This window comes from Limulus polyphemus, unplaced genomic scaffold (genome assembly GCF_000517525.1).
Source record: "Limulus polyphemus unplaced genomic scaffold, Limulus_polyphemus-2.1.2 Scaffold2043, whole genome shotgun sequence".
Lineage (NCBI taxonomy): Eukaryota > Metazoa > Arthropoda > Merostomata > Xiphosura > Limulidae > Limulus > Limulus polyphemus.
The window spans coordinates 174,026-186,433 of record NW_013667653.1 but is presented as its reverse complement, the minus strand read 5'-3'; the positions used below and the strand labels follow the sequence as shown (position 1 = coordinate 186,433).

Below are 12,408 nucleotides of genomic sequence, written 5' to 3'. Positions count from 1 at the left end.
AAAGAGAAACAACATCTAATGATATTAAAACAATATTTTTTTTCAATTTTCTCTGGTAAGTTACTAATAAAATCAATATAATATTTTATATAACTTTGTAGTTTAGATGTAAATGGTTTTAAAATAATGTTCACAACCTCAGTCACTTTGTTTTTCCACCTATAATTGATCTTCCAGAAATTTTTGGAGTACTCTTTATCCAAAGATATTCCACTTTGTATTCCTCAAACATTTTTTTTTAGCTTATGAATTTTAGGTAATACGTAAAATGTTCCTAGTTTATGATTACTCAACAAATAATTGTATTCTTTCTTAGTATATATATATATATTTAAATTCTTTTGTATATTTTTTAATTTCTTCTGTTACTTTATTTACAAATTTTGGAATATCTATGTAGGACATATATTTATAAGTTTCTTTGTCATTTAAATGTTTTACAACATACCATAATACTCTTGATCCATAATAACTTTATCTTTATCACTTTTTTTGGATGAAACCTCTTCCATATTTTTATGTTTTTTTTAATGCATTTCTTTCTTTTATTGAAATATTGTCTTTAACCACAAGAATCTTACAGCACATATTTTTATACGACTACAAATTATATCAAGTTCTAGATTCCTTCCTTTTGAAGGTACAAAATTAGGTTTTATTTATTTCAAGGATCCATCATTATCATCATTATTTAAAAAAATTCTGGTAATCTTAATTTCCTAATAAATTCTTCTTTAATTTTAAGTTCATTTGGTTTCTTTATTTGGTTTATTATTTGGGGTAATAGTAATTATTCTCTTTAAAAGTTTAATTTCCTCTCCTGACAAATATTTTGAACTAAAAGGCAATATTTTCAAGGCCTCTACTGGGTAAAATATGTGTATTTCTTTCTTTATCTTCTCTTCTATTATTATATATATATTTTACTTTTATTCATTAAGTTCCTATTGTTTCATGTCTTTTTCTTCTGTATCTATTGTCTCTTCTTATATTAAGTTCCCCTCTTCTTTCATCATCGTCGTATTTTAAAGAAGCTAAAACGTCTTTCTTCTCATATCTTCTTAGGTTTTTATTGATTTTATTTCTCATATTTTCTTCTCCAAATTCCTTTGACTTTTCTGCTTGTTTGAAATCATGCACTCTTCCTCTTTTTCGATTTTGCCTATCTAAATCCATTTGTTAACGAAACCAAACATCTTTTTTTCTCCCAAATCTTCTCACTAACGTTTTCCTCTTCTGTACAAAGATTCCTTCTGTACTATATTATGGATTCATATACATGGCCATTGTTCGTTAAATGTCTTAGAAATTTTGTCACTGAAGAATCCACTTTAGTATATTTAACAAACTGGTACTCTGCTCTTAACTGTAGAACTTCTATTTCAATTCTGACAGTTTCTACTTCTAGACGTAGACGAATATTTTGCTCATCCTTCGACAATGAAGTGTTAATATGATGTCTAAATTTATGTGGTATGAGAGGTGGTTCTTCTTAGAAACCCTCAATCAAAAAGTATGCTTAATTTCTCTGCTGTCAGCTTTTTCCAGTACATTAGTTTTCTTTATATATATGACAGACAAAAGAAAATCAAGAAACTAGATGGAAATAGTAAAGTGTACCCTAGTAAATGAGGTATCTGCCAAAAGAGGGTCCACGCAGTGTTTGGGATACATCAATTACCATATTTACATTATCCTTGTAAGTTTCACAGGTGACATCAAAATTACAGCAGATATGAATGTTTAAGCCCACATTTAAAACTATCGTTTCCTGTGTGTAATCAGTCGCAGAAAATCACTTGCGCCAAATGAAACAGAAGAAACAGAGAAAAGACAACAAATAAAAAAAACAGATTACTAGAAACAAACTGTTGAGTTAATAATTAAAACTTTCTTTTGAAAGTTTCATTCCGACCCCAGTAATGACCATATATCTGAACGAAAGCATAATGAAACCTAGGATGTCTAATCAAATAAATATTACTATTATAAAAAGAAAATTAGAATTTGCCTTCCAAATTCCAGTAATATACTACTAACCAAACCTCTTCCATGACCAGTTTTCAATTAAAATAAACATAGATGTTAAATATGATAGACGGTGTCATTAGGAACTTTCACCATTTCCTCATTGTGGCTTGACTGTCCTGTCGTGTGACGTCTTGAGATTTTAATCAATTTTGATTGGAATTTTAGTAGAAAGTGTAAGTTAGGGAGATATTGTTATTTTACGTTCTCTTACTTTGGGTTTTAACTTTGGTATAACTGGTTACTTATCTTTAATGTGCTGCTTTTCAATAACAAAGCAGTTATTTAACGGAATGTTTTGGAACTAACAAGTTCTCATTTTATCGGTTAGCTGTGTTTTTTATATTACGTTTGTGTGTACGTGTGAATTGTGTTTTATGCTATTGTATGATCGGATTCTGGTTTAATGTGGCGGAAAGGCCTAGGATCATTTGGAGATGAAAAGATATTCATTTTTCTGACAAATAGGTGTTTTTGTTATAAGCCAGAGATATAACAAAGTATGCTAAGGCTTGAATGTCTGCTGTAATATGATTGAGTTGAAATAATAAAAATAAATCTCGAGTTACTCGTAAGATAAGCGATTGAACGCGCCATCGACCAGAGTCCCGAAATCGAAAACAGTCTCCAGAACAGTTTAGTGTTACGTTTCTTGCTTTGAACGCCACTTGTCAAACGGAAATTCACATGCATTAGGGAATGTCGTGTGGTTTCTCATTTCAGAGAATATCTGAGTCGACCGATAAGTCAAACGAACGTACAACAGATAACTTTTCTTTTACAATTTTAGAATTGATAAATGTGTTCATATATTTTATTTTGATAGGCAAAATCTAGCATCGTATCTGGCCGTGTGTCATTTGTATAATGGTGTTCTTAATATGGTTATAAACTACGTTATATAAAACCTTAAAAAGAATTATGTTTGAGATGAGTCTCGCCGCAATCTATAGACAAATAATAACTATCAAATTTATTGCAATTTGTAATAATTGTAAAAGAAAAAGTACAGATATGTTATGCCTAAACTTATACCATGTGTTGAATTGAAGCGGAAACATTTTACAGTTTTCAAAGAAATTCAGAATTAGTTCATTCAAAGAAATTAATGTAAGTTAATGATTTAATCTAACAAACATATCTTTGTACTACGAAATAAAAAAATTAGAAGTCCTATTTAAGGAGAAAGACTGTACTTTAAAATTATCGGCTTGTTTTCGTAGTTCACTACCGGTAGGGTCCACATATTTTGAATAATTTATATTTTTATCTGTTAAAACAATCGGTGTAAAGAACTGACCAGAAACAACATGGGAAAACATTAATTTTTATACAAAATACAAAGATGACTTTACCAAGATTAACTGCATTATTTATGAGATTGTTTTACATTATTTTTGTGTATATCATATGTTACTCGGCTCCATGGACCCCACAAAGTCATGCAGTCTAGTACATGAATAGTTTAGAAAAAATATGTTTCACAACCTATGGGGTTCCATAATTAATTCTAGGTTTAATACCTATACTTGTAACGTCTTGTGAAATGAACATAACATTAGCCTTGTAGTTACTGATATAAAAATACAAGTTACGTCATTGTTGACAGAATTGTGCTCTATTTTTGTCTACAGAGTTAGCAGTCCATCGCTAACTTATTCTGTTGGATTTGTAATACAATAATGGAGCTCTTAACAACCAGAATTAGGCCACCTTTCCAACAATGACTTTAAGTACATCTGTGGAAAAAATATTTATTTCATAGTAGTCAAAATGTGCATGCTTTATCCGATTCTTAATGATAGGATTAATCACGGAAACATCCTATTTTGAAAATGGACAAAATTCATGGTACATCTTTCCCTACGGAGAATGTTCTTTCAATCAGGATATGAGTATCTTGCTAATAAAATAGTTAATTAATTTAATCATTATACTTGAGAATGGACATTTTTTAATTAATCAGCTAAAATTAAAAGTAATAAGTTGATTGTTTTGTTTTTTTTATCTTAGTTTATGAAAACAATTACTGTTTCTGAATTAATTTTTGAACTACCAAAGAAATGATAAACAATATTAATTAGTCATGTAGCTTAATTCATGAAACTATGAGAGAAAGAGTAATTAATGTTGAGTTGTTTTGTGTGTTAATTCATCAACTAAGAAAGAAAGGCTAAATAATACGTAATTATAGAAAACTTTCTTTGTGATAACTTCCTAGTGTTATTGATTTGGGTGTGACTTTTGACAATATCTGATTACCTTATAAATTGTAATAGTATTATGGCTATGGTTTTAAACCATGCTGTACGTTCTGATTAGAAAAAAAGACTAAATAAAACGTATTCTACATTATGATATTACAGGATATTTATGCGGCAATTCTGATCTGACAGTTTTGTAGAAGTTCTACTGAGATTTCCAGTGCCATCATCTTGCTACCTTGGAATTGTGACCTCAACAATTCTTACGATAACGTGTAATTTTGATAAATCGGAGCCTCAGAAACAGAATGTCTATAAAGTTTGCCGTTGCGCTCCATCATAAAATTAAGTTTTTTCTAGCAATAAATTTGTAACATTACCCTGATAAAAGTAGTTCTACAAACGGCCCAGTAATTTATCATAGTGTGTCATTTTCAGATGAATATATGTAGATGTATCATGAAACAGATTTTCTGCTTTAGAAATTCCTCAATTACTGAAATAGAGTTTAATGTTTTATTGAGAGTACAAGACGAATATAATTACAATTGATATATTATCTTTAAATATTCGAAGCTGTTGTAGTAAACGGAATAAATGGAAGGTAAAATATTTTATAAAACATCTGTTTAAAATTTCACTATCCTAAATCGTTCTAGAGAACAACTGAATGAAACTATCGGCAGTCATGGTTAACACACAACATCATCATTCTTGGTTGTGCTTATAACTGCTGTTTCATAAAGAAGAAAGATTTAAAAGCGCCTGCTTAGCAAGAGTCTAGTTTAGCATCTAATGAACAGTGTCGTGGTTAGTTGGTACTGTTTCTGACAGATTTAGTATTGCAAGGAGTATCCTGAAATAATGCAGTTTTTAGAAGTATGAATATTACCTTCTTCCGCTTGACGATGTGCAGAAGTGAAATTGTTTTCTTTTGAAATTAGATCTGGTTTGAACATTCTTTCATTAAAAAAAAAAAAACATAAACGTAATGTATGCTCTAAAACTAATAAAGAGCACGGCTTTTAAAAAGCCTAATGTTAAACAGTTTTCAAGCTTTGCTTTAAAATAATCAATAGGACAAAATATGAATTGTTTAAGGGCTTAAATTGAGACCATTAAATGATATAGAATCAGATGATTAGCCCTTCGACTTTTGACAACCCTAAATTCATATCCTCGTCTGACACAAATGTTAACTAGTGTGGGCAACTATCTCTTTTAAGATTTTTTTTTTCATGAAACGAATTTTTTAAATACATAAAATACAATTACCAAGTCATTCGAACTGCAAAGGAAATATGGAAGATATGTTGCTGGCTGTTTTACTTATATTAACTTTTCAATGTGCAAATATTTACAGGAATGGTTAATGTCGTGGTTTTGTCGAAAATAATTTTACTTTACGACTATTTTTTGCTGTAAATATATATATATAGCTAGTCAGTTGATATACGTTTTCAATCTACTTGTTTTATGTTTAACAAATATGTAGCTGATTAGATGATTTAATGTTCGATTTATAAGTCAACTTTGGACGATTTTTATTTGCAACGTTTCGATAGGTCAAGAATTTGTTGTGTTAGTTTTACTCATCCCTCCTTATTTCTATTCAACTTGGTGCTAGTTTACTTACAAAGCAAGCTATAACTATGGTTATTCGCTTGATTATGTTTAATCAATTAATCAAATGAGACTCAACTAGGGCATTCTGACAAACTGAGGTCAGAAAGTCTATAGGTTAGTTATTACAATAAGCGGGAGTTCTTTCCTAAACTACGATCATCGTCCATTCGAATCTTTAATGTTAAAATATCCACAGAAGAAGGAAAATTATTTTATTAATGAGTCTATCAAAGAGCAAATTCGTTCTTCTTTGCTGGTAATAGTTTACTCATTTCTTCACTAATTACGAGTCTGTTTTGTTATTTTTGAATTTGTGTGTTGCTGTATCTTGAATGTAATAAAGGCTTTCAGTATTTTCAGTGTTTTTAAAACAAGAGGATGCTTAATAAAGTCTAGAACATTAAGGTCATTTTGAGTTGTTTTTTTTTAACTAATTAATACATCGTTGTTTTTTAATACATTTTTTTGGTAGAAAAACGAAAATTGATTTTCGAGAAAGGAACACAACAAAAACAGAGAAGTCCTTTGGTAATGTTGTCGTAAATAAAAGTCAAAAAAGATGGGAAGAAAACAAAAATACTTCCAACAACATAATTCACGAGAAAAAAAAAATGACTCTCTTTTATTCTTGCTCTTTTTAATATCTAAAAAAAAAAGCCTTAATTCATGCAATTTATTCCCAAAAAGCAAAAAATAACTTGAACTATTTACAACATTTCATCAAAAACATTCTTTGGGAGTTTCACATGTCTAATCATACATTTGTAACAGAATTATTTGTACTTTATTTTTTACATAATCACTACTAGCTATAGAAACTCGTGGATTATCTGTTTATCTAACCGACTACAGATTATATTATAAACAAAACAATGAATAGCGCAACCATATAAAATGTAGTAAATCCTTTAAATAACAAGTCTTTCAAATATGCTGTAACATTGGTGAAAAAAGGTTTTAAAACAAAGTTAACACAGTGAAGTGTGTGACATTTCAAAATGATTTTTGTAATTACGGTGGTAATGGTTCCATTCCCCGGGGTTCGTTTAGTCCGGGGTTCGATCTTTCCCTCCCAGTGGATAGATAATCCATTTTGTAGCTTTGCGTTATTAAAACAACTATAAAAAAATCCCTCCTGAGTATTTGAGCTTATTGGAAATGCCATCCAAAATATGTTTACTGCATAATTTAGCCAGTGTTGAATCCAGATCTTTCCACCGGGGGGGGGGGGAGATGTGAAGTTGGTGCAATGAATTGAGATTAAAATTCGACAAAACAGAAAATATTTTACTTTAATTAAAATACTTGTCTCCATAAATTTATAATGATATGTTTTATTAGTATTGATTATGATATTTAAAGGTAATATTTATGAATTTACAAACAAAAACAAGAAAAAACACCCTCTTGCGGTTCACTGTAACTACTCTTAGAGAAAACAAACGTGTCTTGTTTTGTCCCGCGTATATAAGTCGATACCCCTTGACAACGAGGTGTTTTAAAATACATTAGGCCCCTCGATGCTAATCTTCATGCACCTTTGAAGCGTGTCTTGTCCCATCCGGTTTCTCGGCTTATTTGAAGTACGGTTCATGCCGCTGAAAGAACGCTCAACTCCAGCAGTCGAAACCGGCACCACCATCAGGCATTCAGTTAATTTTTTAAGATTGTCGTAACCGTTGTTTGTTTTCCACAAGTAATGCACAACATTTTTATCTGGATCTTCTTGTTCCCTTGCAACGTACTTAAAAGAACTCAAGTCAATCCACTAGGGATCATAATCGAACCCATAAAAAAAGACACATCCTATCTTCACATCATCATCATATGTCAAATCACACATTGACTTGACCGTTTGGAAGGAAGCACATACAATGATGATGGAGACCACTTGATCGTTGGATAGGTGCTACACTTGTTCAATCATAATGCTAACGAATGCTTTAACGTTTTTGAAAGTTTAACTCAGAGGCCTTCGTTTTGAGATCTACGACAGCTATAGCAATAGAGTTTTCTTTACTTAAATAGGTACACCGAGTCCCTATGTTTCTCAAATGTGCTAGCTTTGACGCCAGAAGTTGAAGAGGTGATGACAAGTTTAGGTTATCTTTTTGCAAAACTTTGCTGAAATTATATATTGCACACAAAGCCTCATCTAAAACTACTGAGGTTAGTAATAAAACTATATTTCTCCATTTCCAACAAGATACCTCCTGCTGACGATGCCAAATCTGCACCATCTTTATGTAGGTGCTCACAGGCCATCATAATTTAGTAGTAACAAGTTAAGACGACGTGAACAGATTTGTAAATACTGAACCAGCGCACTTCGACTGATTCTGGAAATGTTAGTTCAGGTTCTTCCATTAACCTCTGAACCTCGTGCAACACGCGTTCACACTTTGATGACTTGTGGAATATTGAATAAACGTCTTTGATGACATGAAGAACCCTCTTCACAGACACGATTTTATTTTTAGCTCTGGTTAAAGCTAAATATAAATGATGGGCCCTACAAAGTACTTAACGAATTTCCTTTCCTGGTTGTCACCCAGTGGCACAGCGGTATGTCTGCGGACTTACAACACTAGAATCCGGGTTTCGATACCCGTGGTGGGCAAAGCACAGATAGCCCATTGTGTAGCTTTGTGCTTAATTACAAAACAAACCTTCCTGGTTTCTCTGAAAGTCACTTACACACACCACTAATTTTCCTGAAAAATTGGTGCCGCCATCGAGAGTGCAAGAAATTATTATCTTGTAATCCAGGTTCCTTTTCACCAGCTTTCTGTCAAGTGAACTAATAATAGTTTCGGAATCAGTGTTTGCTAGATCAGTAATGCTTATGAATTTTTTTTTTTACTTCATCGCAGTCAGTCATATATTGAATTAAAATTAACAACTGACTCATATTGTTGATATCTGACGATTCGTCAGTCATTATACAGTAATATTTGTTATTCAAGTCCGATGTGTCACAATCACCTAGAACTTCGGACAATGAGGTCAACAGATCACAAGCTGTAGCTTTACTTACATATGTTGAATGTTTATACTTCGTAGTGTGTGGGATTTCTATATTTGATAAGAAGTAGACGCTTCTCACAAACGCAGCCATTGCTTCCCTGTTGCGACCACAGTCCTGAATTGACTGTTGTTATATATCACGATCTGCTTTTCTAGAAACGATCACACATCTAATAGTGTCTACATACTTCGGGAAATTTGAAGAATGTTCATTAATAAGTCTATCTTAATTTATACATTCTAACTCTAATTATGGATTCTTTAATACATGCCCCTCCTTCTCGCGATACACATTGGCTAGCTGTCTCCAGAATTTTGCGTCATTCCGATATCGTGGGGTCCAGGTATTTGATGAAATAATAGTAAATCCTGACTCATGCGTCACAACTTCCATCCAGTTATTAGATACTAATATTAATTGGGGTGTAATTTATCATAAAAGACTAAGCTAGGCACATAATTATCTGACGTTTGATCTTTCGTCTGAACAGACTGAATTATCAACATAAGACGACTGAGTGTCAATGACCACAACTTGAAAATGAACCTGTCCTATTGTCGTACAGCATTTGAAAACACTCTGCTACCATTCGAGTACATACAAATATAATTCGTTGTATTGTATAAGGAAATCATAAATCTCATACATTTCACGTGTCTGTAAGATTGTAACCAGTAGTACCGAATCAATAATAATCAAACTATCTTACATTTTAAAAGATATTCTAAGCTGTATTTTCCGAATATCTGTAGACTGACCCTGTTTGAACTTTTGACCGACTGCTGTCTATTGAGCACAAGTTAATTTTACTGAGTAGTGAGCATATAATGCTTTTTGTTGTAAAGTACGATGAACTCGGTGAAATACAAGAATTGTGTACTAACTTCTTCGTTTATAAACTATATATAACATACAGAACTGAAACGAACAAGTAGTAATATAGATATAATGCACAAACGTTGTTGATTTAATCTAGTATTTTGTAAACTAAAATGTTTATGTAAATAGTACATTAGTGTACTTAAAATTTTGTTTATAAATGTTTCAGTGTGCTTGTTAAGTTTGAGATTTAACATTGTTGTTGTAATGACGAAAGTAAATATGTTGGATTTATCAAACATGAAGGAATAATCACTTGATTTATAGATAAAGCTCAACTCTTTTTCGGTTATAAACTATGTTCATTTGTAAAAAAACGTATCTGATGCTTAGGTCAATTAATAAGTTTGAATGCTAGAGTGTACTTAAAGTGAAGTTTTGAAAGATACGGAAATAGAACTTCTTGTTTGTCTGTCAGTTTTGTAGAAACGAAATCATTACTTGTTTTAGTCTTAGGAGAATGCTTCACTTGGTTTTACACAAAGGGTCAAGTTTCTCAACTTGCCATCAGCTGAAATGTTTCAGTAATATGTATTGTAACACTATCCACCTTAGTAAAACACACTGTAAAACCATCTGCCTATAAAATCTTAGTAGCACAATACGCCTCTTCAAACATTATCTTTAGTAACACAATCCACCTTAGTAAAACACACTGTAAAACCATCTGCCTATAAAATCTTAGTAGCACAATACGCCTCTTCAAACATTATCTTTAGTAACACAATTCACCTTAGTAAAACACACTGTAAAACCATCTGCCTATAGAATCTTAGTAGCACAATACGCCTTTTCAAACATTATCTTTAGTAACACAATCCACCTATGGAACCTTAGCATTATTGTCTGACTACTGAACCTTGGTAACAACGTCTGTTTATAGTCAATAGGAAAATAATAATTTTACTTATAAAATATAGACGTTGATGACATGTTGAGACACTGTATGATGATCTCATCATCTTATTGATCTATCCACCTATTCAAACACAATTCTTACTAACGCTGTCTGCCTTTGTAAAATGTATGTAATATGTAAGAACAAGCTATAAAGTTGATAAGATTAAAATAGCAAATCTAATGTTTTACTTATAAAGGAAACTGTAAACACAACATCATACAAAATAGATTAAATTATTAATTTTGAGACTTTGATTGTTAGTATAAAATTAATGTCATTTTGATCTCTCTGCGTGATCATCATACCATAGCCCCCTCTGGTGCCAGTTTGTGGCCTGGCAACATGCTCTCTGTTGAGTAACACTCTAGCTATGATATCATGCCTAGCAATGCTCTCTCTGACAGGAAATAACTTTTGCCTGTCAAGTGTCATGGCGGCCCAGCAACGTGCCCCTAACAATACACTCTCTGGATTCACTTCGTACAATTACGACGTCATCGTCTCTGTTAAGTGGCACTATGACGTCATTGTCCATATCCCTCCTCTTCTACTGAGGCAACTAATCAGTGCGTGTGTCTGAAATACCCCGAACTTTTCTTATAGATGTGAAAACAGTATGTTACATCATTCTACCAACTACCAACCCCTTTTTTGACAATGTTGTTCTAGGAAAACTGAACAGCTACAAATATTCAGGCTCCCCTTTCTGGGTTTAGCATTTCGCGAGTAACATGATGCTACCAAAAAGTGATCACTTTTGGAATGTTGTTTAATAGACTTTACTGATGCAAAATATTAATACAGCCAGATATTAAAGATGTGCTTAGACCAGGGATTTAGATTTCCAAGATGGGGATGCTCATTTAATGGCATTGAGAAACAAAATAATAAAACACCATTTGGGGCCACAAGGGCTGTCCAGCATGAAATTTGCAGCAAGTCATACACACACCCTCTCTTTCGCTCCATCCATGGTAAGCAAAGTATGTAGGTGAGTAGCAAAGCGTACACATGTCCCAAGATATACTACGCAACATCATCAGAAAGGGTCTCTACTGAAGTGACACAAGCTGCTTCCATAACATATCCATTCAACCATCACATTTAAAGAATGAAAGACGGAAGACTTTTGAAACATCGTCCTTTTCATTTGTGTTTTTTACCACAGGCAGTTGCCATCAATTCCAGTTTTTTCATAATGAATACTCTGCCTAAACAATCTATCAAAGAATAATGAAATGGTTATTTATACTATGCCTTACAGAGACACACCAAAAAGTCATGAAATGCAGAGTTTATAAATTTCTGTGATCCTATTGTTGAAATGGGCGCTGGAAAACTTTCAACTTCATACAGTAAATGGCTTATGGAAAGCTGCAGAGAGGAGTGGTGTTCTTGGACATGTCAACATTATGACAGGCTTATTCAATGAAAAATATGCTAAAGGGCTATTTTCAAGATGCACAGCTATCAGGTAGTAAATGACCAAATACGGTGACATGGACTGTAACAACATTGAACAAAGTGTATATTGAACTAGTCCTCCTTTGAACTTAGACTTCAAAACTAAACAATTTTCAGAATACTAACTTTATTTATTATATCTGCTATTGTGCAGCTATATAATGTGAAGAACTAAATAGTGGTTAATGACACTTTTTCTTCACTTCACCTACACAATGTATAGGTTTTTCTCATAGTGAATACAAAACACACCAACAGTGTGTTTGATACTTTTCACT

General features: G+C 32.3%; 1 long non-coding RNA gene across 1 annotated transcript in view; it reads left to right on the top strand.

Annotated features, from left to right (window-relative positions):
* Window positions 1-6,267, top strand: part of LOC106465762 — a 35,517-nt gene extending 29,250 nt beyond the window's left edge. Inside the window, exon 4 of the long non-coding RNA XR_001291221.2 lies at window positions 4,395-6,267. This is a non-coding gene — a long non-coding RNA (uncharacterized LOC106465762). The remainder of the gene's footprint in view (window positions 1-4,394) is intronic.
* The last annotated feature ends 6,141 nt before the right edge of the window (window positions 6,268-12,408 follow it).